Consider the following 26,781-nt stretch of genomic DNA (forward strand, 5'->3'; position numbering starts at 1 on the left):
ATGAGAAGGTTAGAATAAATATGTAATAAAAAAAAAGACGAAATAATGAACGTAAGGTTGAAGAAGCGAAGGATGAAAAGAAGAATTATGACTAATCTAAATTGGGGTTCTAAGTGAAGTGCAGTGATAAAATTATCCATCATTTTATTATCATTTTGATGATAAATTAACTTTTGATTGGTGAACAATCGGCGACTATGACGTAGAAAAATAAATAGAGATAGAATATGAGGATAGGAGTGGTTGAAATTTTATCCGGGTGTCTAAAATCTGACAGTCTTCTAATCGTGATACCGTATTTGAGTGACACGCCTGCATGTCGAGTGAAAAATATGATAGCCATGGACGGGATAAAAAGAGAGTGGAAGAAATCTGCTCCACTGATACAGTTTTAAGGCTCGGTCGATGTTTCGAGTCTTTTTCTCCCTCTGTCTCTCTCTCGCTCTCTCTCTCTCTCTCTCTCTCTCTCTCTGTCGATGTGATCGTCTTCACTTGCATCTCGTTCAGACGAAGATGACGCGCTTCTCTTCTCGAGCAGCTACCACTCGACGATCAGCCGTAACGATAACGTCTTAACAAGACACAGTGCTCTTACTCGATGATTTCGACGACGACGAGAAGAGAAGCTGAGGAGCACAAACTGGAAAGGAAAGGGACGAGACGAAACGAGACGAAACGAGACGAAACGAAACGGGTCCCACTTCAGATATAATTGATTCAAATATAATCTCATCTAATTTGTAGTACTCTTAGGAAATGAACGCGAATCTTCTGACCCTCGTCTTAAGCAGGAACTTTTAGAAGATGTAAATAAAAAATACATTTATACATATACGACAGATTTGTCGGGGCTGTACAGCTCGGTGAAGACAACGTAAAAGCGATTGAATCGGGGTACTAAAACTTGTCAAAGTAATTAACTATGTAACACATTTAGGCAAAAGACTGTGGAAAGATGGGAAATTTTTACACTTTAATATCGAGTTTGAAAAAATCGTTGTTCTTTTTTATTTTTTTTCGGGATAATGGGTTATTATCAAACATTCTTCTGTCAATGGAGATTTTTACTAAGCTCTGATTTAATTGACTGAAACGTGATCATGACACTGAAGCATTTGAAATAAAAATTTACGGTTCTATGTTTTTTTTTTTTGTTCTACAGCTTAAGCTTGTGAGAACCTAATTCGGTTACTGATTGTCGCAGATTTTATTTCTTGATTCGTCGTTTTGACACTTTTTTGAATGGACTGTACATACGCTTGAAACATCTTCAAAGGAAGATGGAGATTGAGGGAATGGAAAGTGAGGAAGCAGAACAAACAGAAGATGAGAGCCGCGTCACGACGCAAATCTAACTTCTTCACCTTCCTTTCTCTTCTTTATATTTATACTGACCGTATAGACACATCAGCTTTGTCATCTCCAGGCATAATGTGACAATGAGACATAATAGGATGGAAGAAAGGAATTAAATATTTTTCATCAGCATGAAAAGGAAAGAGTCTGTCGCCATGTCGATCTGTTTGATAAAAACTTGCGCGATGATCTGGAAAACGGTCGAGTGAAAAATCTAAAACTGATGGGACTTGACAGCCAAATGTAGAAATTTTGAAAGAAAAAGTTTGGAGAAAAAAATTGCTGGAGAATTTATACATTTTTGTTTTTTTTTTTTATAAAATTGAATATGTAAATTGGGGAAAATATAATCGTTTATTTAGATAAAGTGACAAGGAGGATAAAGTATATGTTTGTTGCTAATATTATACTTTGAAAATCGATTTACTTCCAGTAAAACCGGAAGTTCAAATTAAACAGGATACGGACATTTTTCATTGTAAAATTCTATAAGTTTCGAATTTTTTATACAAGGATGAGGAATCGTAAAGCTAACGAAATCTAAAATTAAAAAAGAACTCTACGCACAGAGTTGAATCAGTTTTCTTCACTGTCGAAGATCCTGAAAACAACGATGAACAGGAGAAGCCGAAAAACGACAGAAGGACAAATAGATGGATAGATTTATTAATCATGTGTACAACAATATTCGACAATATCACGCGTGCATACATACATATTATTTAGAAAAAACTTTGAAATAAGTATACTGCGGTGATAAAAAGAACAGTACAGTTTGGAGAAATCAAAAAGAGAATGACAGGAAGGTTATGAAAAGTGCTAGAAAACAGACTTAAGTGACGAAATAACTAGAAATTAATAGAAAATTAGAGAATTCAAAAATAGGTAATAGTGAGAGAGAGAGAGAGATATTAGAACAAAAGTGGAAACTTTAATTTCCCATTCTCTTTGTCATTACTCACAAGACGCCATTGCATTGAGTTTGGCGTACAATAATCCACCTGTGTCAAACTACATTCACGCATCAACACGCTAAGGTCTTGATCCGTCTGACTTTCGAGTAATCTCCTCTCTCTCTCTCTCTCTCTCTCTCTTTCTCTTTTAGCCTTCCGCACGATTCACGACCCACGCGATATCCGCCCACGCGTTAAGGATCCGTCTCTATGCTCATTTTATTTTCTCAATTCAAGCAGATTTCATTGCGGCCGCCGCCATCCACCTTTACGGTCTGGTTGGATTAACGTGGCTGTTGCGATTTACTCTCTTGACGTGAAAAGGTCAGGAGATTCTCATCGACTAGAGATCAGCTTCCAGAGATGATCGTCATTCATCGATTTTAATGGATTTTTCAAGATCCGGGCTTCTGAAATCGGTGTGAAAAATAATGGATTACGATTTTTTTTTTTTTTTTCTTCTTTCTCGAAGGGAAAGATTTACTCTTGCACTTTTTTGGTCTCTTCATTCGTAACTCGCTAGTTAGTGAACAAACAAATTTTATTAGTCATTCGATTCGAGTGAAAATTGTTTTTACAGAGTATTTCGCGATCTTTGATATTTTTGATATAACGTCAACATTTGCAACTCTAGAATACAATTTGATATTCATTATCAAGTATCACGTCAATTCTCGTCAGGTTTGATCTATTTTTCACTCCTGATGTTGAGATTTTAAACGTGTACTTATAACGAGGTTGATAGACAATTGAAATTCTCAATGTCTGATCTGCAAGTTTTGAAATTAGCAATTGTTAGAATATAAATTTCGTTACTCTTACGGCTTCGAATATCAATCATTGCCGATCCGAAGATCCAAGTTCCGGAGATCGGATTCAAAATGATCGACTTTAAAGGTCCTTGGATATTCGCTTTTCGTCGCTCACGACCTTTTTCTAATGGTGGAAAACGTGCATTTATTTCCGGACATTTTTCGGTTAAGAGGATCGACCCTTCGTGTGACCTCAGCGACCTTCTTGACCTCCGCGATGCGTTTGAAAAGAGGTTAAGGGGATGGAGACAGAGAGAGAGAGAGAGAGAGAGAGAGAGAGTGAGAAGGGAAAAGTTTTTATTGGCGGTGCTCGATGTTTTTATACCTCGCTTCGTCACTGTCAAAATTCCGGGACGCCGCTGTCCCTGCGACGTCGGAAGTAACGACTATCCTGCAGCGACGTCACGTGACCCTCCGAGCTGCCATCCTCCCGTTAACGTCGACGGGACGAAAACCACCCCCTCCCCCTCCCACCTTTCCCGGGGTTAAATTTTGCTCGCCGAAAAATTCAGTTTTTTTCATAGGTTTTTTTTTTCCTCTTCTTCCACCTTTAGTAAAATTGTGAAACTTTTTAGAAGTACGGGTTTTTATCACGTGCTCTGGACTCTTGTACAATTTTCCTTTTTTTATTTTATTTTTTTATTTTTTTTTATTTTGTTTTTTATTTTTTTTTTTTTTTTTTATTCCCTTTTTCTTACGTTTTTTTCATTCAGATATACCACGTTACGCGTTTCGTGCTGCAGAACAACCGTGGCTCTAGGTAATTCGGTGAGGATGAAAAAAAATTAACAAGAAACTTTTTATTTCTCATATTTTTTTCATTTATTAGGCGAGAAGACAAAGCTTTTATAATTATGAATAATATTGTGGATGGGTGGGGGGGAATGTGACGTGGAGAAACCAGAGAAATTATTTACATCTCGAAATTTCTATGAAACCGGTGCTCAATCAAAGATAATAAACGTAAATATTCTAAAAACGATTGGAATTCGTCGGTTGACGAACAGAGATCTCAGAATGGTTATTAGATTTACAAAATTCAATGCATAGGGATAGTTTTCATCCCTTATTAGGGGTGGATATAAATAGTATTGGGGGTTAGCTTATATTCTTGGCTTAAAATCCCCGAGTTCCCATTGAAATAAATAAATTTCGTTTCTATACATCGAATAACAACCAAACTAGAAAAGCAAACTACGTCGAATAAAAATGTTTTCTCTTTCATCGATCGCGTGAAAGAAGTCAAAATCTTACACATGTAGAATCAAGAATGAAAATTCGTTTTGGTACCGATGTAAAAACGCTAAACGCTGAAACGTCGAAGCTACGCACCGTGAAAAAAAATACCTCGAACTTGCGGATATTATCGATTCGCTATTGCATCGAGGCAATTTTTCAACCGACGCGAAAGCGCATAGCGATAAAACGAGAAGCGGGAAGAGAGTCTGGAGCCCATCTAGACGGATGTCGGAAGTGGTTAGGAAGGCGGTGGCGACACGGTCGCACCTTTCTATTCTCACCCAGCGAAAGGTTCGCCGGCTACGTACTCAATATTCCATATTTCTTGCGACAATTCCTCTCGAATAAATTTATAGACTACCAAGCTTGTACCGCGAGTGTCGTCGTCGGTATCGTCGGTGCGGTGCGAGAATTTTGCCGAGGATTGAACGACGTGAAAAGCTTCACCTGGTAGTATAATGCATCTTATAGGAGGATGCGGAACCCGCAGCTGCATCGCGATACCGGAATGCGAAAAATACATAATACCCGCCACCGCATCCTCGATCATCCCATTATGCGATACGGAATTTTTTACATACGCGAAAGACTCGCGGAGTGATAATCCGAGTAACGAGTGATAAGGATCGACTTTCACACCTCGATGAGATTTTAGTCTGCGGAACGGTGAAATATTTTTAAGGGGATGCGAGAATTAACCTGGCTTCTTGGAGGAATCGAAAATTCGAGATTCGGGGGTGAAAGTGGAGAAGACTTAGAAAATCAAACTGTCACAATGAATTTAGGGTCAAGGTGAAAATGAAAAAAAAAACAACGTTAGAAAGCGAAATCGTCACAATTTTGATATTTCAGAGAAGCAGAAATCTATTAAAATCTTCGTTTGAATCCAAAATTTTTGGGGCGAAGGTGAAAATTTAGATAAGTTAAAAAATGGAAATGTTGTAATTTGAATATTTGAAAGACGCCAACATGTATTAATATTCTTGTTGAAATCAGGAGATTTGGGGTAAAGGTGAAAATGGAGAAAAGGAATAAAACGAAAGCGTCGCAATGTCGGGTTTTCAAAGATGCAAAAGTTTATATCATTAGGTTTTCAAATTTTAGAAAGTTTAAGCATATAAAAACGAAAATGTGGAAAAGGTTTAAGTATAGAAATACCAGGTACAGAATGATCGGAATAAATAAGAATATAATAACGAAGCAAATCGTAGAATCGTTATAGAATCTAGACGTTTCTATCGTATACGTATTATTGAGCATTAATTCTTACTATCGAAGAAAAATTTTCACATGAAATTTTCAAATCCGTCTCCCTAGTTCATTTCAGCAAATCAAGTTCAGAGACTAAATTCAAGTTTGGAAAAAAAAAACATCGTTCAAATTACTCGAAGAAAAGGTGAATTGAAATAATTTCTTATCATTTAGAAGGGGGTAAAAAAAAACAAAAAAAAAAGAAACAAAACAAATAAAGAGAAATAAATAAAAAAATTTAATCAAACTTTCCATGTCATCTAAAATATTGTTCAACTCGTTGATGTCGGGCGATTATATCTTCGCGAAAATTTTTCGCGGCTCGCGAAATACGTCGAAAAGTAATTTCGCGAATATATCTGCGATGTCTGGGTCGAATATATATATATTTTTTTTTTCTGTTCTTCTCGCAGACGTTCCTAATCGCTACCATATCAACTGGGCTTTATAGCCTTGCTCTATACTTCTGTATATATAACCTCCAGACGATCGGATCTGCCAAGTTTTAAGCCTCTCCTGATATCTTCTAATCCACATCGTCACTCGAGCTCAACGCTATCACAGTGTGCGTTCCACGTTGTGTAAGATACGCAATAAAATTGTACACATCTCATGGCACGAACTCTGTTTCTCAATACATCTAATCTGTTTGAAATACGATTTAAACCGCTGATCGATTCGTATTGTGGCAACATCAATTCACCGCTGGTTTCTAAAAAATATCGCCTCTGTTTCTTTGCCAAGGAAACTCAATCGGGGACGGGGTTGAAATTCTGAATTTGAAAAGTACGAAGGAACTGGATTCCGATTTTTTTGGGTGGCGAAACTCGAAGTAATGAAATCAAACTTTTGATGAAATATCGAAGTTCGCTCAAAATTTTGAAAGTGCAGAGTTCCGAAAAAGCAAAAATGAGAAAATTTTAAAATCTGAAACATCGAAATTCCGAATGATCGAAGATTTTCAGTTCTGTGAATTTCTGGCTTGGTGAAATCTTCACCACTTTGATCTATCTTTGTTTTGGATTTTCGATATTTTTACGTTCGGAATCCTGATCATTCTCACTTTTTTTACACTCACCCGTTGAGTAAACTACGCTCTGTGAATATATTTTAATATTCGGAATTTTATTCTATCCTAACTTGAATTTTCGGAATCTTGCATTTCGGAACATTGAGCCATCGGTTTGCCGATCATCCAAAATTTCGTCGCTTCTTCAAAGTTTGATTTCTTCACTTCAAGTCTCGCCAAAAAATAATTCGGAATTGAGCACTTTCGGAATTTTTCAAATTCGGAACGCCAATCCCGTCCTCTCAATCACGATAAGCAGATATTTTGATTACTAAAATCTTTCGCAAGCATATTTCCAAAAAAAAAAAACAAAAACTTTCCACTCATAATTTCTTCATTGTCTTTGATTCAATCAACTTTCAATAAATTCACCGAGGAACGATATTCAATATCTTCTTCAAAGAAAAGGAAAAGCTCCTTGGTTCACTTTCTGCTTGTCTTATAAATTATACACACAGCTTTAGACCCTCGAAGTTACACTGTCAATGTCTCCACGTGATTAATCACACGGTGCGCGTCTCAGCGAGATGAAACTTTCTTGTTTTTTTTTTTTTTTTGTTTCTTTTGTTTCTTTTTTTTTTCTACAGTTGAAATTTTTTCACTCACCCTCGACAGTTTTTCGTCCCGAAGCTTTCTCTCCTCTGTATCTCATGGCCCCCTTTTGTTTTCTCCAGCCTTTTTCACTCGTTTCTTTCGCCTCCTCGGATATCCCCGTCAAAGCTGCTGCGGCGAATATCTCTCTCTTCCCTTCGACGAAATATCGCTGATCACGTTGTGCTTGATCATTTGCCCTGTTATATTCCGCTTTGGGATGATCCTTCGTGAAAACTGGCTGGCTGACTGCACAGAGACACGGACAAATTGCAAGTGTTGAAGATTAATTAACGTTTGATAAATTAGCACTTTTCGTGATGGGTGGATTTTTTTTTTTTTTTCTTCTTTTTTTCTTTTTTTTTTTTTATCGTCTACTCTGTTACATTTTATTATTATTATATATATATATATCCAGTCGCGATATGTTGTTCGGCGAAACGCGTAAGGAAAAACTACCGTTATGTGTTGAACAACGAAGTGGGTGAAGAAGGAGAGAGAGAGAAAAGAAAAGTAAAAAAAAAAAAAACACAAAAACAAAAAGGAACACAGGCATCAGAGCAAAAACAAAATGAAGAATAAATTATACTCAAAACGATATTTCACCCGCGTCGCGTTTTCATCGCGTTTTGTGGATCTATCCGTCCGCTTTAACATTACCTGACAGTTGACAAACGGCTCCTCGAGCCTTAATGATGTTTAACTATTTGACTAAACGCCATGCAGATACTCGAGGCTGAATCCAGCTGTCACCCATGAATATATAACACTATCAACCCTTAAACTGTACATCGAGGTCAAAATGAGCTCACGGAATATTTACCGTAAATTTTGTATGAAAAATATCTGAAGTAATCTGATTTGATCCAAGATAAATAATGAAATATGGTGAAAATCGTTAATTTATTCTTTGACCAAAAATTTAAACACACTCACTTGGATAAGTACCTTTTTTTTCATCGCGCAATAAATCTCCATATTTTTCTTTTCCTTGAAAGTTTCTTTGTGAATTTTTAACTCAAACTATCGAAAATTCAGTGAGTCGTGATTTTTTTGTTCTTTTACTAGAATGAACCATTGTCCAGTATTTTGTTGTGTTACAACATTTTTTTCTTTTTTCTATTTTTTTTTTTTTTCAACAAGCAAAATATCATTTCGCCAAAGCTACAACTAATTTGCTTTGGAATATCATAGTTGAAGAGAAATGCAGAATTTTTTCAAATCAATCGACTCCGCATCTTCGTTTCTACACTTATATGTCCATAAAAACAAATGCACAATGCAGCGATCAATAATTCAAATTATTCACCCAAGTGCAGTGAAAAATCATTGATAAATTCGGCTGATTATCCGATAATTAACCAACACATTTTCGTGATTGACGTAAAAGCTGCCACGGTTTCAACAGTTTTGCCCTGTTCCATTCTGTCCCAATGACGGTGTCTCAACACGTTGCTGGTAACCAGGGTATAAATTATTAGTCGATATTTCAGGCGTGACATCAGTTCCGGCAATGTGTCCTCCGGCCCCCTTTTCTTCCCCCTCATCCCTCTCTATCCAACCGGCTTCCGGATCTAATGATTGATGGGACAACTCTCAACTTGTCGCCGTTCCCTTGCCGCTCGTCACTGTCTCCGCTGAGTCTTCTTCTTCCTATTTTTCTTCTTCTTTAAAAAGACCTTCTTTCATCAGTTTCTGTTTTTTTTCTATACGCAAACTGCGGAAACTGCCGAGGCAATTTATAAGTTGAACGAATAATGAATGTATGTACGGTATAAATATGTTGGGTTCACCTACTGTCCTGGTTTTTATCGGTCGATTTTTAACGGTACCTGTTAACAAAACCGGAGGAATCTTATCAGGGACTCCAAAAACCATTGAATAAAGTTTTTTTGACCAGATTTGATTGAATTTAAAATATTCGTCGGCCATATTGGATCCAACATCGTGAATTTTTTAAATCTGATCTCAGATCCGTAATCAGTGACCTCAAAAAATCGAAGAACACTATCTTGTTATAAAATTTGACTCGGCACATAATGTGTGACTCAAAGAGTTAAATAGTTTTTAGGCATCTATAGCTACTTTATTTTTATTTCATTGAAATTACGCAAAGTCACTTGACAACATTTTTATTCACGTCAATTCTGGTCAAGTAAACTCATAAAGGACAATATTTGGATTCATTAGATAATTTATGACGTTGGTTGGTCGTGGAAAATTATTTGGTGTAAGTAATTTGGATTTACGTCAAGTACCACGAAGTCACTATTTATGTCATTCAAAGTCATGCGAAGTTACTTCAACTACTCTAAAGTCATGTTAAATCATCCAAAGCCACGTGAAACGAAATCATCAGCAGAGGGATCTAAATTCATTCAATTTCACGAAGCCATCGTTCGTCGGATTAGTTTGACTTTTGTTCAAGTTCTGCGAAGTCATTTCATGTAAAGCTACTTAATCTCGCATAAAGTCACGTTAATTCAAGCGAAGGTGTGTGAAAAATTACGTCAAGTGAGGTAACTCGAATTTGTTTGGCAAATGGTTGATTCAAGCAAAGTGGATTGACTTGAAAAAGTCGAGAATTCACGACTAATTTGCTAATGTTTCAAAAAAAAAAAAAAAAATTTTTAGTGAGGAATATTCGACGCACGTCAGTTTACATGTGATTATTATATTTCTCTTCCGCTATGTAATACACGGTGTGAAAATTCAATTTGATTTCGTAATACGAACCTCCCGTATATATCAGGTATACTGACAATGAGATGAGATGAGGTATCGAGCGTAGTTGGTGTATTGAATCGGGTCCTTCGCAGAAACCCGGCTCGAAAATTGGAACGACGCACACGAGTCTTGTCGGGATCTTGATGGTAATGAAGCCGATTGTCCTGTTAACAATATTCCCGGAGTGCAGATGCACAGGAGCAGCTTAAATCCGCGAGAGGCGCTTATTCCTATTGTGTTAGTTTCTCCGAAGGAGATTAGTTTCCAACTTTCTGATTGGCTCACGGGCCACAGTTGGCACGTATGCCTCTCCGTGCACCAACGCAATCCCGCCAATTGCTCTTGCCAATATTCATTTGCATCTGATCATTAACCCTTTCAGTCACAGCGGAATAATCAGCGTTGTTTCACCTAAAAAATTTACATCTCCTAGCCTTGTCACACTTTATTTACAGCTTGGATTTAAAATATGATCAAATTCCGACTTCAGATTCGTGATCAGCAATCCCAAAAACCCCCGACCAATAAATTTCAGGCCAAAATATTGAGTTGAAAAATGTGTGACCAAAAGGGTTTAAACTCACAATTCATCCCCAAGGCTGTAACTCAGGAATTGGTGGAGCTTGAGGCTTCGATGAGGGATGAAAATTTAGCTTCGATCTTTGGCTTCATTTTGAGCTTTGTAGAAATTTTTCATCATCTATGCTTCTCGAATTATACCCTGTTGAATGCGAATTCAAAAACACGATTTTAATGAAAATTGAAATCAAGCATGCTGGAAAATCCACACGAACAATTGGGTTGAGATGAATTTTGACTGATACGTATAAAATTCGTCTGCATAAAATTAAAATAAAAAAAAAAAAAAAAATGACAACAAAAGAAAGAGAAGCGAAAAATTCGCGTAAACAAAACCGTGAAAATTGGACACTGAGAAAATGAAGGGAGAAAACAAATTCAATGGAAATTTTTCGGAATAATCACAACGAGGATGGGTATATCTACATATTTTTCTTTCAGTTCAGTAAGCAACGATACCGACCGAGCAGAACAAAAGCCTCCATCCGCTGTTTCTTCGTCTCTTTTCCTCTCTCTCTCTCTCTCTCTCTCTCTCTCTCTCTCTCTCTCTCTCTCTCTCTCTCTCATTCTTTATCCGTCTCTTTCTCTATTGCACTCGAACGAAAATATCGGACTTGCAATTTTCCAAGTAGGCATCCATGCAAGCGCAGCTCGCTTAAGGTTCGAAAGTTTTAGAGCTCAATGATAGTGTTCAGCCATTGGGGAAAAGCGGCGGTACCTCGGTGCAGCTGTGAAACGCAGGCGGCCATCTCGTAACGCCGCGCGATATGAGAGAAGAGAGGTGGATGAGAGAAATGGAAAAAAAAAAAAAAAAAAAACGAAGGAGAAAAACTAGCGCAAGAATAGGTGTATAAAGCGGACTGTGCAATTGACCGGAACCTGAGCGCGCACTTATGGACCGTCGGAAATTGTTTCAAATGTCGCGATAAAAAGGAACGTTAAGGAAAGAAGGAGACGCGCGAATGAAGGTAAAGATAAGTAGCAGAATCGGAAGAAGTGAGAAAAAATGCCAAGATTTTTTTACGCTTTTTTATGGGGGAAAGAATCGTTGTGCATTTTTCCTTATTTTTTTTTTGGTATTCTCTAACCGTTATTCATCAGAGGTTTACCAAATTTTGGAACCGAATTTCTAAACGTTGAACACGTTTTTAGGTAATCTGAATTCAAATCTGACGATTTTTTCTCTTTTTTCTTTAAATTCATTTTTTCACCGAAAATAAATAAAACGAAAAACAATCGCTCGGGTTTCAAAAGTTTTCACGAATATTTTATCGAAGATCTTGGTAAGAATTGTGTGAATTTCGAAAATTTGGAGGAACCGTTTTATAAGCGAAGAGATTTACTATACGTATTTACTTTTTGTCGCTTTTGGTGATTTGGAGGAAAAGTATTGGTTTAGATCAAAAATCAGTTTTTCTAATTTCAACAAGTCTTCACGTGTTTGGACTCTTACAATCCGAAAAATAGGTTTTCTATAAAAATATCGATTTATCGGACAAACTTCCGCGATAATTTTGAAAACGACGGGAATGAAAAAATTCGAAACTTGCAAAATTTTACAATCAAATGGTGGGCAAAAAAATGATCATGTACCGTTAAATTTCGACTTCCGGTTCTACCGAAAATAAATCGATTTTCAATGTTTCATCGATAATGGATATACTTTTTTTTCCTCTACAAACGATCATGTTTTTTTTAAAAAAAAGTATAAATTTTTTGATCCATCAGACGTGTTCCCCCCCCCCCCCCTCCCAATATATCTTTCAAAACTTTTTCATCTACCTGCCAATTCCTATCAGTTTCAGATTCTTTTACTCCGTCGTTTTCGATATCATCCGCATAAATTTGTCGAACATACCAACGAACTCCAACCTTTTTACGCCGATGAAAAGTATCACGAAAATGCCGTTTCCAAGCTTACGTTTTTCATCTGTATTTGATCTCGTTTAAAAGCGGGGCGTTTATTCCAAACGAGGATGAATCCTGGAGCAGCAACAATGGAGGTATAGAGACACTTGTACGACGTGTCGAAGGAAGGATACTACCGGGAAAAATGTAGACGTTGAGAGGGTGGGGGGAGGGAGGGGGTGAAACGGAGAACGCGGAAAACGCGGAGAACGGGTGCACGGGATCCGTTCAACGACGTCTGGCCGACGCAACGTCGCTGCACGTGGACCGGAGTCTGAGAGGTCGGGTGAGGGGGTGGAAACGGGTAGTAATACAATTTGACTAAATTTATGAGGGTGGCTGATACCCGTACCTACCTACTTTGCCGCGCCTGCACCAAAGTGAGAAAGAAAGATGCTAGACCAGAAACTCGGCTCGGCGTGTCCTCCGCCTTCTCACTTACAGGTCTTGCCCCTTTTCTTCCTTCCTTTACTCCTTCCTTCCTTCCTTCCTTCCTTCCTTCCTTCCTTCTCACCTTCGTTCCCACTCGACAAGCGCCAATATCATTCGCAGACGTCTAACGTATGGGTGGGTGTACGTGTGCGTGACTCGGTGTTACTACTTGCCCCGCACATTTTTACCCCCCACCCTCTCCCCCCACCCCGCCCCTCTCGGCTATTTATTTTTTCATCTTTTTATCTTCTCTCGCTTCTACTTCCTTCGCCAATTTCACCTACTATCACTTTCTTTCCTGAAATCGTTTATTGTTAGACGCAATCGCGGTTCGGGATGTGGGGTTATATTGATAAACAGAGGCCGGTTGGAGAAGAGAATTGAAAAAGGAGGCGTGAATGCCATTTGGAAAAAAAAAGGAAGGAAGGAAAAAGAATCCGCAGACGAATTTAAGCGATAAGAGAAGACGGTTTTTTTCTTTTTTTTTTTAATTCCTTTTTTTCATTGTATTCTATAATTTTTACCAGCCACTGAATCATCGTATATAAAATGATCGATTTTAATCTGTGGAAATTATTGTCTAATATTCCTTGTCACGTTGTGCGGAAAATGTTGATGATTATTCGTAAGTGAACGGCTTGCGGTATTTTGACTATATATTTGACGTTAATATTCTACGATGGGTAGAAAATGAAGCGAGATTGATGGATTGATATTTGATGGAAAAACAAAAAAATAAAATAAAATACAAGATCCGATAACACGGAAAAAAATTGTAACTCTTGACTTTAAAGTGTTCGCAAATTTGAGCGAGTACTGTCTTATTTTTCAACGATGTTTCATCCTCTCCTTCTCTCTCTCTCACTCTCTATCTATCTTTCTCTCTGTTGGAGATTCACGAAGTGCAGATAAACAAAAGAAATAAAAGAGGGAAAATGAAGCAAGAGTAAAAACCTCGTTGTCGAACTCATCAGTCGTCAGGTAGTGACGATAAAAATCACTTTCCAATATTAGAGTTGCGTACGTGTTCAAGCGGCTGCGAGACCTCGGGATTTTTGAGTCGGTGGATCGTTTCACAATCCAACGATAATAAGGAGATTGAAATGAAAAATTCAAACACTCCTCGACACGAATCGATGATTGGATAATGGGACGTTTAGCGTTCGACGCACGTCAAAATTCACAAGGTATAAATACACGTGTGTCATTATCTGATCCAGCGTCATCGCTGCGCAGTCTTCTATGTACCGATTTGGAATAACGCCTCTGGGCTTTTATTGTATGTATAAACGGCACGCGTTAAGGAATTTCAATATGAATTCGAATCTACATTTATAAACGTGATTGACGAAAGTTTCATATTGAAAGGAACTAAGAATAACGTAGTAGAAATATTCAAATGTGTAGAATGAAGTGGCGGGGAGAAAGGGAGAAGGATTCAATCAACGAAACAATTTTCTCTTCAATATTAAATAGGATAAACAAGGTTGATAAATAGTTACATTACATAGAAAGAAAAAAAAAAAACAAATTACGGAACGTTATGTGCAAGTTATGTTTCATTGTAATTTGAAGAATTAACGGTTAGCTTTTGGTATGTAATGAAAATATAAGAATTGACAGGAATTTAATTAACTGAAATGTCGAGGGTAGTTTGTTTTTTACGATAAATATTTTTATATCCAGTTCGAAGTGTGTCGCGCAATTCTTTTATTCACGATTAATTTACGTCGATGCAAGAATTACACACAGGTAGAATAAGGAAAGCAATCGAGGAGGTAACGGTAACCGGTATAGATCGGGTTTGTCGGAGAGCTGTAAAAATATCCGTAGGTACGGTAACCCTTATTTATCGTTCCAATCGAAGACGGGTATAAAATTGTCTGGTGTAATTTCGTTCTTTTGAGAGGAATAAAAGAGGAAGAGGAAACCGAGCAAGTCGGTGAGGGAAAGAAACAGCGCGCGGTGCGATAAAGCTGGAGATCAAGGAAGAAGAGAGGGAGACTTGGGAGAAAAAAAATTGCCAGAGACTGGAACGAAAGAATCGTTGAACAGTTTGTACCCAGGTTCAGGATGCAAGATGCAAGGTGGGCACCAACCAAAAGATGGAAAGTCTTAAGAGATTTGCTTGACGCGGAACGTGCCGACGAAAGAGCGAGAGAGAGAGAGAGAGGAGCGAGGGAAAGGAAGATCTCGCGTCAGGATAAGAGAGAATGAAGACGCAGTGCCTCCTTGGTGTCTGCCAATCCCCTCGTAAGGACGCTTAAGGACACTTAATCCCTCTCGGTTACTGGTATTAGCTTAAAACGCCGACAACGCCACCAACCGGCGAACGCCGCGCGCCGTGCGGACAAACTGCGAACTAAGCGTGACGATTCTTCGTTAGGCTTCAATCAAGTATTAGCTAACGTATTTTTTGCACATTTTTTTTCATCCCACAAACCTGCCGACAACGATTGGTAAGGTTTGATTGTTTTGGTTCACTAATGTTTTCTTAAGGTTAGTTGAAGCTTTTTCATAAGTTTGTTCGAAAATCGATTCGTTGTCTGGGAATGGTAGAAATGCCGTTTATTCCTACTTTAGTAAATATTCATTATTATTTGTTATTAATAGACATTAATACGTTCAGTGGAACGTTAATTCACTTATTCATTGTGTGTATTAGATACATTCGTATTGTCTTTCATCTCAAATGCATCGAATGTTTATTACATTTGATAAGATATTATTATTCAGCAATTCATGCGTTATTAACGTCTCCTTTTAAAGAAATTTTATTCAATTTTTTCACTTTCAATCAGGTGTTGCATTGGCTTTAAGCATGCATTTCGAATTTCCTACGTCAGCTAACGCTTGCCTGAAAGGCCTTCCACCATAAGGTAACCATTGATAACGTTTCTCAGAATGATCCACCCCTGTTTTATCGTTGGCTAATATTTGAATAACCCCTTGCCGATATATTTAATCTCGATCCGTAAAAGACAAGACAAAAATTGTCCATCTGTTGGAAAAGTTTTTCCTAGTTGTTTGTTTTTCTTCTTTCTATTTTTCTATAATAATTATAATTCGTTCGGTATTCACTGAATGTATACGAAACTATGAAAATGTTTTACAGTTTTCAAACAGCTGTTGAAGACAATCTGAATTATACTCTTTACTGCAGGCGATGATAATTTATATTCTGTTTTTGATTTTTATGACGCGTACTAGTCGGTACCCGGTGTTCCGGATCTATTTGTATTATTTTGTAACCTGTAGGTACACAGAGAGGCAGCTGCAGCAACAGAAGGGATTAAATAATTATTCGCTGGCAATCACGTACAGCTGCTGCAGTAAACAACTATAGCATAGCTGATAATATATAACGTTGCGAGTTAAAAAAAAAAAAAATAAATAAAATAAATAAATTTAAGTAAAAATGAAAAATAAAATAGGGTGAAACGAGAAATGAAAAATAACACGGAATGGGTGGGGGGCAAAATAAAAAAGAGAGCAAAGCATATTTTTTAGTAAAAACAAATACACGTATGCGTGAAAGCGCATAACTCTTTTGACAGCGAGGATTCTGCAGGGAGGAAAACAAGGGGATGATATGATATTTCCGTTCCAGGATCGCGACGGTTCGTTATTTTCATTAATAAATAAATTTACGCGTGTGCTGCATGTCGCATACGTGTGTGTGTGTGTATGTGTATAAAGGTATACACCAATTCGTACGTATCGGACTGACACTGATCGTAAATCTTGAATTGCGACGTTGAAAAATGTCTAACAGAGAAATATCACACGCGGAGAGACGATATAGATCGTGTACACATGGTAATAATTACGTTATTTGGGAGTATGTATATTTTATTTCCTACTTCATGGTCTATTTCTTTACGCGGAAACGCGTTTTTTTATGTAATAATTATGCAACGTTTGAACTCGGGTGTTTATAAAGTTCATAGAACTCGCGGAAGGTTATTCAAATTATGTAGTCGTTTATAAGTAATACTTCGAGTCGGTTGAAATCAGACTTATTCATTTCAAGTTACCTGAAGTTCATATCGCAAATCTTCGGGCAAATCTTGTACACTTGGCAAACGCTTGAAGTTGCTTGAAATCGTGTTAAATCACTTCAATACTACTTGAGGAGTTACTTAAGGTTAACTTGAAGTTATCGAAAGTTGCCTGAAAACACTTATTGAGCTACCAAAAATCACTTAAAGCCCTGCTTGAAATCACTTGGAATTCTGTGAAACTTGTACATTGAGTAATGTGGAGAATTTTTCAATCGCGAATAAAATCGTTACAACCCAGTTGAGATCACTCTATAAGTGAGTTTAAATTCAGGTGAAATTGAATCGGCATCATTCAATCAACTCGTTTATCAACTTAAAATTACTCGAATCGATTTTCATAATTCGTTTGTACTGTGATTTGAATTTACTCAAAATCACGTACAGATAAGATTAACTAACTTTAATGGAATTAAGGGGAGGAGGACCAACTTGGACGGTTTAAAATCATACCTATTTTTATGAATTTAAAAAAAACGTTTTTTCAAGAAAATGGAAACACCAAAAACAATTTATTATTTATAGTTTCAAGAACATTTTGGTATTTTTTTTATTGAAATTAATAACAAAATGCCGGTATGACGCACATATAACAATGCTACCAAACTCAAATTGCTCTACGTGTTTTGATTTTCTTTCGAAAAAAAAAAAAAAAAAACTAAAACTAAAACACCCTAAAAATAGATATGATTTTAAACAGTCCAAGCTGTACTTCTACCCCTCCCTTAAACCAAGGTTGAGACTTGTTTTTTCGTTCTTCTTTCCGACCAATCAGGACCGATTTTCCGAGGCTGCTTACCTCGTCACGTGTGACGCAAGCCTGCCAAACAGATTTTCCAGTGTCATTTCTCGCGATTTTTCTCCCTCCAGCCTCCCAGCTTTTTTGTTCACCCTCGAGATGAGACGAGAGGAGAAGAGGGAGAGTTTGAAAAAAGAGCGAATGAAAGGGGCGGGATGAAATCTTGCTCAAAGATTCTCTCTGTGCCCTGACTGCAGGCATACAGACAGACGCCGCGTCGCGTGCAAAGACAATAATTCCGAGGGACGTTGGAGAATATTCGCACACCCTTTGGGGGTGTCGTCCTCCTCCTTTTAACCCGGCACGATCTTTCCGCGGACGAGTAAAACTTGATCAAAGGCCGTCCACTCCCCCTTTTCTTCCCTCTCCGATTTTATTTCCTGACAAAGAGAGTCCTTCGGAGTGTTGTTTTTTCCGGATTTTGTTAAAATCTGTTCGATTCCCTCGCGATTCGTTAGTGATGAACGTGAGAAAGCAGATTCGAAGAAATTGGAATTTCGCTTATCGTGCTGATATTTTGGGAATACTTTCAACGAGTTCACTGTTCAAAATATGAGAATGTGTTGTTTATTATGGTTTTCCAAATTTTGGATCTGCGTTGTTAGGGTTAAGTTACAAACTTCAACCTCGTGGGAAAAATGTGAGTTATTGAAAAATTATAGGGTTGTTTGGAATTGGAAAAGAGACTTTATTCTTGATTTCGAAAAAGAACATTTTTAAAATTCTCGCAATATTTTCAGAAACCGCGGTTTCTGTTCCGAACATTTCAAGACCGGGCCTATGATGTGCCGATTTTGTACCTCTTCATTTTTTTTCAGCTCCTTGGTTGAGTTCCCATGATATTCCCTACGTAAGGATAGTTTTTTACCTGCATGTGTCTGCGCGTTTCCAGGTAGATATATATTAGGGTGCTTCGTTTGAGACGATTATTTTTTTTTTTTTGCTTCATTCACGAAATATCACTCTAAAGATCCAAAAAAGAATTCCCACCGAAAGTGAGCTCTTAATTTTAATTCTAAGTACTCGCTAAATGAATTTGAAATTTCCTCATTTATTCAACACGTTAATTTCAATTTTCATTTTTTTTTCAATCATATATAGCAACGCGGCATTTCGCGATATTCAACTGGCAATAGGTGGGAATTACGGAGGAATCTTTGCTCTTTAAAAGTACCCACAGCCAATCTATGTTTTACGAACCGCTTCGGCAGTAAAAAATCTTAAATCTGATTTTTTTTCATTAATTTCATTGTTTTTTTTCATTTTTCTCGTAAACCACTAAATATATATATCTGGCGTAGGTGCAAATCTATCCTCCAACTCCGATCCTAATCCGACTGACCAGCGTCCGGAACCTAATCGATATACATCGTAGTTTTGCAAAGGCAGTCTTAGACAAATAGAACCTCACCATCGAATATCCGGTCATTCCAACATCGGTAAATACTGGCTTCAGGGCAGTAGCCGGTAGTTAGGGATCGTGATGTATAGTATATGATACTTTGCTACAAGGTTTATCTGTATATATATATATATATGCCTATCACGGGATCAAAGCCCGATTCGTTGATGGTACCGGGTGAAAACTGTGTTCATTAAAATTCTGCCTGGTAAACAGGCACTCACGGTGGTGGGTTGATTTTTTATTTTAATTTATTTTTTTTTGGTTTTTTTTTTTCTCTTCTTTTCTCCTTCCTCTGATCTTCTTTTCACGGTAATGGAAGTAAATTATTCATAATGTTGAGAAGAAATGTTTGGAAATTGAATATTGGGGGATGAGTTTCAAGGATTTACATAAATTAGCACGAATTCGCGCGTTGGTGGTACACATATTTTCGGGCAAAAAAAAAAAAAAAAAAAAAAGAAGACCGGAGAGAATTCAGACAGGTGAAAAATTTCGTTTTATCCTGTCTTTGTTTTTTGTACGAAAACGAAAAACAAAGAAAATTTGGTATAAAAGTGTTTTTGTTTTTTTTTTTTCGCTCTTTTTCTCATCACGTTGGCATCGTTGGATGTATGATTTTGAAAAAAAATCTGTTTAAACGATTTAGTGGATAATGGGTGGAAAGTGAAATTTAACGGGAATTCAAAAGATTCTTTCAACAGTTTTGAAGTTTTATTGAAACGAAGCACGTAGAGAATAAAATAGCAGATTACTTACTCAAAACTTCAGAAAAAAGGGACACGTTAGATTTCTTTAGAAAATATTATATATTTCGTAAGATGCAGAATTTACTATATCATTTGCGAATACTACCGCCATGTTTATTGTAAATAATGTAGTTTTACATTAGTATTCTTTTTTCTTTTTTTTTTTTTTTTTTTTTTTTTTAACAAAAACCTTAACGCGTGCATCTGATCCTGATTTTTTCCATCTCTACGCGAGTATCGAACTTTATTTATCTAAAGTAATTTTCCAAAGACATATTATTCGCAAGCCTGCTAATGCAATAACATTACCGTATCACGACGAAATTATTAAAAAAGGGATCGAATCAGCTCCTTCTTGAAAAAGAAGGAACTCGAGTTGTGAGAGGGCAGGTTGGATGAGTCGGATGCATAAATCTCGTTTGTGCGAAGTCGTAGGTATTAAAGCCGCAGGGTTTAACAAGTCGTAAATAATAGATGATTATCGTATAATGTTACGTGGGCGGTGCGACGGCAGTCGGACGGTTGTATAACCTTATCCTTGTTGCATTATAACCACAGTCTTATAGCCTCTCCTCTCCTCTCCTCTCCTCTCCTCTTCAACTTGCCTACCTTACAGCACACCACTCGGCATGTAATATATTAATTACAAACAATTAACCATTTTCTTTGTCAGCGTTCGCCGCGCCGTCAAGTCTTGGAGTCGTCGTCCTGTCTGCATAGTTTAGGCGCGTGCGTGCTCGCGTGTGTGTGTGTGTGTTTGTAAGCAAGTAGGCAAGCAGCTACCCCGCAGCCCCTCGGGGGATGAGGAACGACTCACGACCCTCCGGCACAGCAACGATAATTCCCGGTTTTGGTTCTACTCGCGTGTCAAGGGGTAGTTTCCAGTCACGATCCTGTCCCTTCTTAGCCCCTTGCCTTATACCTAACTCCGTCTCTTATTAAGGGAATCCTACGGCGGCTCTTTACCGACCGAGTAAAATATTCAATTTTTTTTTCTTTTCTTCCACTCTTATGAAATATTACGCAATCACTGCACACCGATGGGAAAGTATCGCAGTCGGCGCGATTCTAAATTCAATCCCGATCAAAAATTTAACATCGATTGGAGAAAACCGCATTTTCTTTCTTTCTTTCTTTTTTCTTGGCATTACATTGCTGCGCGTGTTATGGGAAGGAATTGCATTCGGAATTTCGCCGATTATGAAATTTTCATATTATTGATGCGTGGGTTTAATTGATGATTGTCAAAATCAGTAAAGTTTTTTTCTCAGGCGATAACGATAGTGACTGTAACAGCATCTCGAATCCGAACAGAAACCGTTTCTAGCTCTCTGAGGCTAATTGACTCGGATTCTCGTCAATTTCAAATGGGGTCGATTTTTCCAATATTATTTATTTTTTCATTTAGTCTTTTATTTTCCCCGACTTTTAATTCGTACTCTGTTGTGAGATAAAAATTTATCGTAATATTGACAAAAGAACGAATTTCTTTTTCGACAAACGTTTTTTTCTCAATCCGAAAAAAAATAACATTGAAAAACAAAAAAAAAATTCAAAAATACATGTCTGAGTTATTCGTTAAAATTACGGGGTTCTTACTTTGTTCCATTTTTACCCTAGACGATTACTCGAAAACGGTCGGACAAATTCATCTGTGCAAAAAATGTCGTCAGTTCTTTCATTTAATCTCGTTCAACTTTAAGTTTATTGTGTTTCGAGAAAAAATCCAAGTCCCGAAAAAAATCGCTTATACGAAAGGTTATATTTTGGCATTTATTCTTATACTTTTCTGAATTCAATTAAAAAATATGACAGCTCATATCTGACCAATTTCTAGTTTTCTTCTCGTAAATGTAATAATATTATAGAATCGTGGAAGTCCTTACCAAGTCCATACAAAATCCACCAAATCTCTAAAACCGTCTTAAATTTTTTTGAAAAACGCGTCGCGTGATTCATTCTCTTATTTTTATTTTCATTATGTTCCTCCGTTTGCTTATTATTCGGCAACAGCAAAGCTCCAAATTTTCGAGCCCAATCAATTAAGCTTGTCTCAAGAATTTCGTTGGTTCTAGTATTGAAATTCGTTAGGTCCCACGTAGCTAATTATGACAGTATATTACGTATCGAAATTGATAGCAAACACCTTGCGGGGCGGTTAAAACACCCGCCGTGTATACACACACACACACACACACACACATATATACCTGTAGACGTATACGTACGACACATTAATTATACATACCGTACGTAATCGAGTAGTAATTAGATTGCCATACCTCAATATACCTGGCTTAATACACCTGTATATTTGTGTATAAAATATATTCACGTACACACGCGCGTCCATAAATTCCCCGAGAGAGAGAAAGAGAGAGAGAGAGAGAGAGAGAGAGAAAGCCGGAAAAGACGCGCAACGGGAACAAACAAAACATTAACGTGGAACAACACACAGAGAACGGAACAAAACTATTTATGCAAACAAAACCTTCCCGGCGTTTGGTGTTAATTAATATACCTACCTACCTATCCTACGCATCATGTGGTGTACAACGGAATACATAAGGGGTGGGCTGTAATAATCAACTGCGAAACTTCAATCAACCTCCTATTCTCGTGTGTGTGTGTGTGTGCATGTATACGTATAAGTATACGTAAATACCACGTTATATTGTTCGGGGCACGCGAATTAGTAGGAATATTCCTGCAGGCGTGGATTTTCATCCCCCTATTATATTATAGTTGGGTTCGTTGGTTTATATATATATATATATAGATGTAAGGTATATTATACCTACAAGTGTGCGGGGCTACGTGTACGAAGCTAGGGTGTAATCGATTCTCGAATCCTACCGTTAGAATCGAGAAGTTTATTATTTTCGTTATAAGAAACAGAATTATCTATCCCCCCCTCCTGCCCCTCCCACGAATGTAAATTAACGTAGTAACGAATTGTGTGTTTTTGCTCGAAATGAAGAAAATCTAAATATAGGTATATAAAGATGATGGAAAAACATTAATAATTTACTATTTATAATTTTTGTATCGTGAAGTAGGAAAAGAGGAGACTGAAGGTGGGGGACGGGGTGGGGAATTAGTTTGTTTGCCATCAGAATTTCTCTAAACTATTGTATGTATGTATATCGAAGAGAGCTGACCTTTGTGCCCCCCTCAACGATATTAAGGTATACCGATCGCGTGACAAGGAGAACTTATAGAAACCAGGAAAATGCCGACGCGACGAAAAGTTAACCGACTTTCGTTCTTTTTTCTCCCCCACTTCTTGTCTGTTTTTTTTTAATTTTTTTTTTATCATACTTCTTTTCGTTGTTCTAAATCTTTTTCAAGCCATTCAACGTCGCAGAAAAAGAGACAGAGAGAAATTATGAATTTTTGAATATAAACGTACAAGCGAAAGTAAACGATTAATAAACAAGTCTGAAATGAATTCCTCATTAAAAAACAAAAATAATATAGATACGAAGGGTTTTAACGTGCCGAATCTATGTCTCGTAACAATTATCAAAGATATATAATTCCACATTTCAACTGTGTGAATTAGTTTTTCAATTGTGCAACTGAAAGTAAAGAAGGTACAAAAAAAAAAATAAAAAATGTACGAGAAAAGAAGTTTAGTAAAATTTATGGAAAAATTCTAATGATTCATTTTACGATGAAATTACATCTAGAACTTCATATAATATCAATGACTTAAAACAGAAATGAATTATATCATTTTGGAAAGTGTATGAAAATTGTAGAAAATTATCATCGCTCAACTAATAGTGCTTGAATTCTGCAAATTGTGCAAAGTCGACGCTGCGCACAGTCGATTTGGCGAAATCCTCACGTAAGGAGGAATAAACATGGAATGTAGTAGATGCATTATGGAAAGAGGATAAGAAGATCGGGAAAAATCTCTTGGAGGAATATTTTCTCCGGGACAACGTCTCAAGATTTCGAGACGATCGATCAATCTTGGTACACGTTGACGTAGTGTTGCTGCTTTCAGTGTTGCTACAGGACAACAGATTTACGCGAGTTTGAAGGATGAGGCAATGATAATGGCATACCAATTTGTTTATCGATACTATTTTGCATCCTCCTTTTCTCCGTAAATTTTGCCATAACGATGAAATTAAAGGGGAAAAAAGAAAAATTGAGAAAATAGAACAACGAATGCCATTTGTTTTTTATTTTTTTTATTTTGGATTATCGAGTACGAGGGTTTTAAAATTTCACGATTCTCCTCATTTTTTTTTTTTTTGTCCGATTTCGAAAATCGGTTGTACAAATTTTAGTTTTTAACGTTTACTTTTATTTGATTATCTCTTACCTCAATTTCTCACTGCAGTTTCCAATATAATCATAAAGACAAATGAAAGATCTGAAAAAGATTGAGGTAAAGAGTTGTAGAGAAAAAACAACCCACGATAGAAACACGTGGACTTTGTGACAGTAATGCCACGAAACTTCTTCGTAATCAGATAAAAATTGCCGTCTACGTCACGTGACTGTTAAAGATTTATCGATTGTACAGTCCAGTCGAAAGATTGCTTTTAGGCTAAAACAACAAACGCAGAAACGAATGTTGAAACATAGAAATCTAACGTCATCGAGTTGAACTTTATTTTTCCTAACCTTTGGTGGAAGAGAAAATAAAATGAAAATGCAAAATTAAAGTAAAGATATTTGAGGCTATCAAGATTTTGCGAAAACAAAATCGCATCGTTTTGTTTTGTTCTCGCAATATCAAGAATCCTGATATTTTTATATAATGCGATTTTACGAAAATTTACGAACAAAATTTATTCACGTCTTTTAGTTAAAAATTTTGCTGAACCGCCAAGAATTTCTTTATCGATTCTAATAAAAGCTTCCGAGCTTCTCTTTCATAACTTTTCGTTTGTTTCAGGTATTTCAACCATGACTGTACCGAAGACGCATCCTTAAAACAACGAAAGGAAACGAAAATGTGCGGCTATCGGGATTCTTTGTCGTCGATCGGTGCTCCAGGATCCATTTGCAATTATAAGAACGGTACGTGGCATCAACTCCCAGCCGGTCTGACCTCTCGAAGCATCATGCAAGTATAATGTCTCTATTATCGCGATTTGTCATGGGAACGACGAACTGACTCGACCGTCTCCGGATTATCTCTTCTTTTATGCTCCTTTTTTTTCTCGTTCTTCCTCTTCTTTTTCTTATCATACTGTTTTTCCTCTTCAGACGGCTGTCTCTGTTTTTTCTCTCACACACCCGTACTTCAATCGCCTATCAGACCGTGTATTATTCATTTTATTCCACATTGAAGCAAGGCGACGAACATTTATCGATACAGAAAATTACGTTCTTCGCGTCGTAATTCAAAGGTGACATTTTTATTCAATTTTTCGTACGTCACATTTCTCTTTGTTTTACCGAAGATTCTAAAATCATCGATATGTTTTATATGTACCAATTTATGTGCATGTATAATTTAGTCGTATTATAATACTTTTAATTATCTTTCATCGAATCGATGAATATATTTTTTTTTTCGCGTGCGCAACGCGGAGGAGAAAATTTATACTGGTGATGAAAAAATTAATTAATTAATCGTCCGTCTTCTTATATCACAGAATCGGACCGACGAATTGTATTTCTCCTTTTCTCGTTCGAATTCTTCGAATAATTCACACCCGACGTTATTTTTCCACTCTCTGTGTTGATTTCCGTCCAACAAACCCCAGGAACGATAAGAAATAGAAATAAAAAAATTCGCTTGTTGTTTTTAATTACGGATTTTTTCAATCTGTTTCGCCAAATGAAGGGAAACGTGAAAGGTTTCAGGGAATCAGGTTTTTCCTCCGTCCTAGATCCCGGAGAATAACTGGATTTCCGTGTATATCCCACGCGCCGTTTCTGACGTATTTGCAGGATAAAAACCGAGTCGCGAGAAGCCGCTCAGAGAGCTACGGGATTTTATTAAAAATGGTTATATCTCAGCTTCGTCCCCGTTTTGAGTTGATGCTCGCCTGGCTCGCTTCTAGCCACTATCCGACTGCAATAAAGCCTGTAGCTTCAACTTTTCCATGCCGCACAGAGTTGTTATATGGGTATTAAATGTTACAGGGTGCAGGTTTGCCATGCGAACTTATCAAAGAGACGATTTCATTTTATTTCTGAACACGACGAATCTAGCCAAGGAAGAATATGTTCTTTGTACTCGTAAACGAGAAATGAACTGGTTGACAAGCCTTTGATGGCTTCTCGTAATTTTTGAAAAAGAGGATTTATACCGGAGAAGTATGGAAATCTAGAACTGATTGACTGTTTTTTTTTTTTCTTTTTTTCGTGTGCGTGATCAGGGATTTGAAATGCGTTGAATTTGCTACGAAAATAATGTACAAACGTTGATGAGATAAGATGCTACATTTTATTTCAGCTGCGGTGACGATTCTAAGAAGTGACTGAAAATTTTGAATTTTAGCGTCGAGTTGAACTGTTCAAAAATGCAATGACGTAAATTCGCGACTCTTTTTAATCAGGACGAGTTGGATTAAGTTACGAACAAGCCGGAAAAACAGTTTTTGCACGATACTTTTCATCGTCGCGAAAAGGGGAGACAAAAACAGATTCGTTGGAATTAGAAGAAGGGATTTTTTTGCCGAAATCAGTAATTTTCTTACATCACCAAAGCTGATGAAAAGTAATTACGATAAAAATTCGAAGAAACGTTAATTTCTGGTTTGGGAAAATTTAAAAGCTTAGAATGTTATGGTTTTTTTTTTCCTTTTACAAACTATAAGAGAGAGAAACAACGTGCTCGCAGAATCCGTGAATTGAAAATCGAATCGACGAATGGAAG

The 26,781-nt window shown here is 37.1% G+C and overlaps 1 long non-coding RNA gene across 1 annotated transcript in view; it reads left to right on the forward strand.

Moving 5' to 3' along the window:
• LOC138191210 (uncharacterized) overlaps nucleotides 1-26,781 on the forward strand; it is an 81,970-nt gene that overhangs the window by 17,640 nt on the left and 37,549 nt on the right. The window contains exon 2 of the long non-coding RNA XR_011177552.1: nucleotides 24,847-25,017. This is a non-coding gene — a long non-coding RNA (uncharacterized lncRNA). The remainder of the gene's footprint in view (nucleotides 1-24,846; nucleotides 25,018-26,781) is intronic.

Source organism: Neodiprion pinetum, chromosome 7, assembly GCF_021155775.2.
Source record: "Neodiprion pinetum isolate iyNeoPine1 chromosome 7, iyNeoPine1.2, whole genome shotgun sequence".
NCBI lineage: Eukaryota > Metazoa > Arthropoda > Insecta > Hymenoptera > Diprionidae > Neodiprion > Neodiprion pinetum.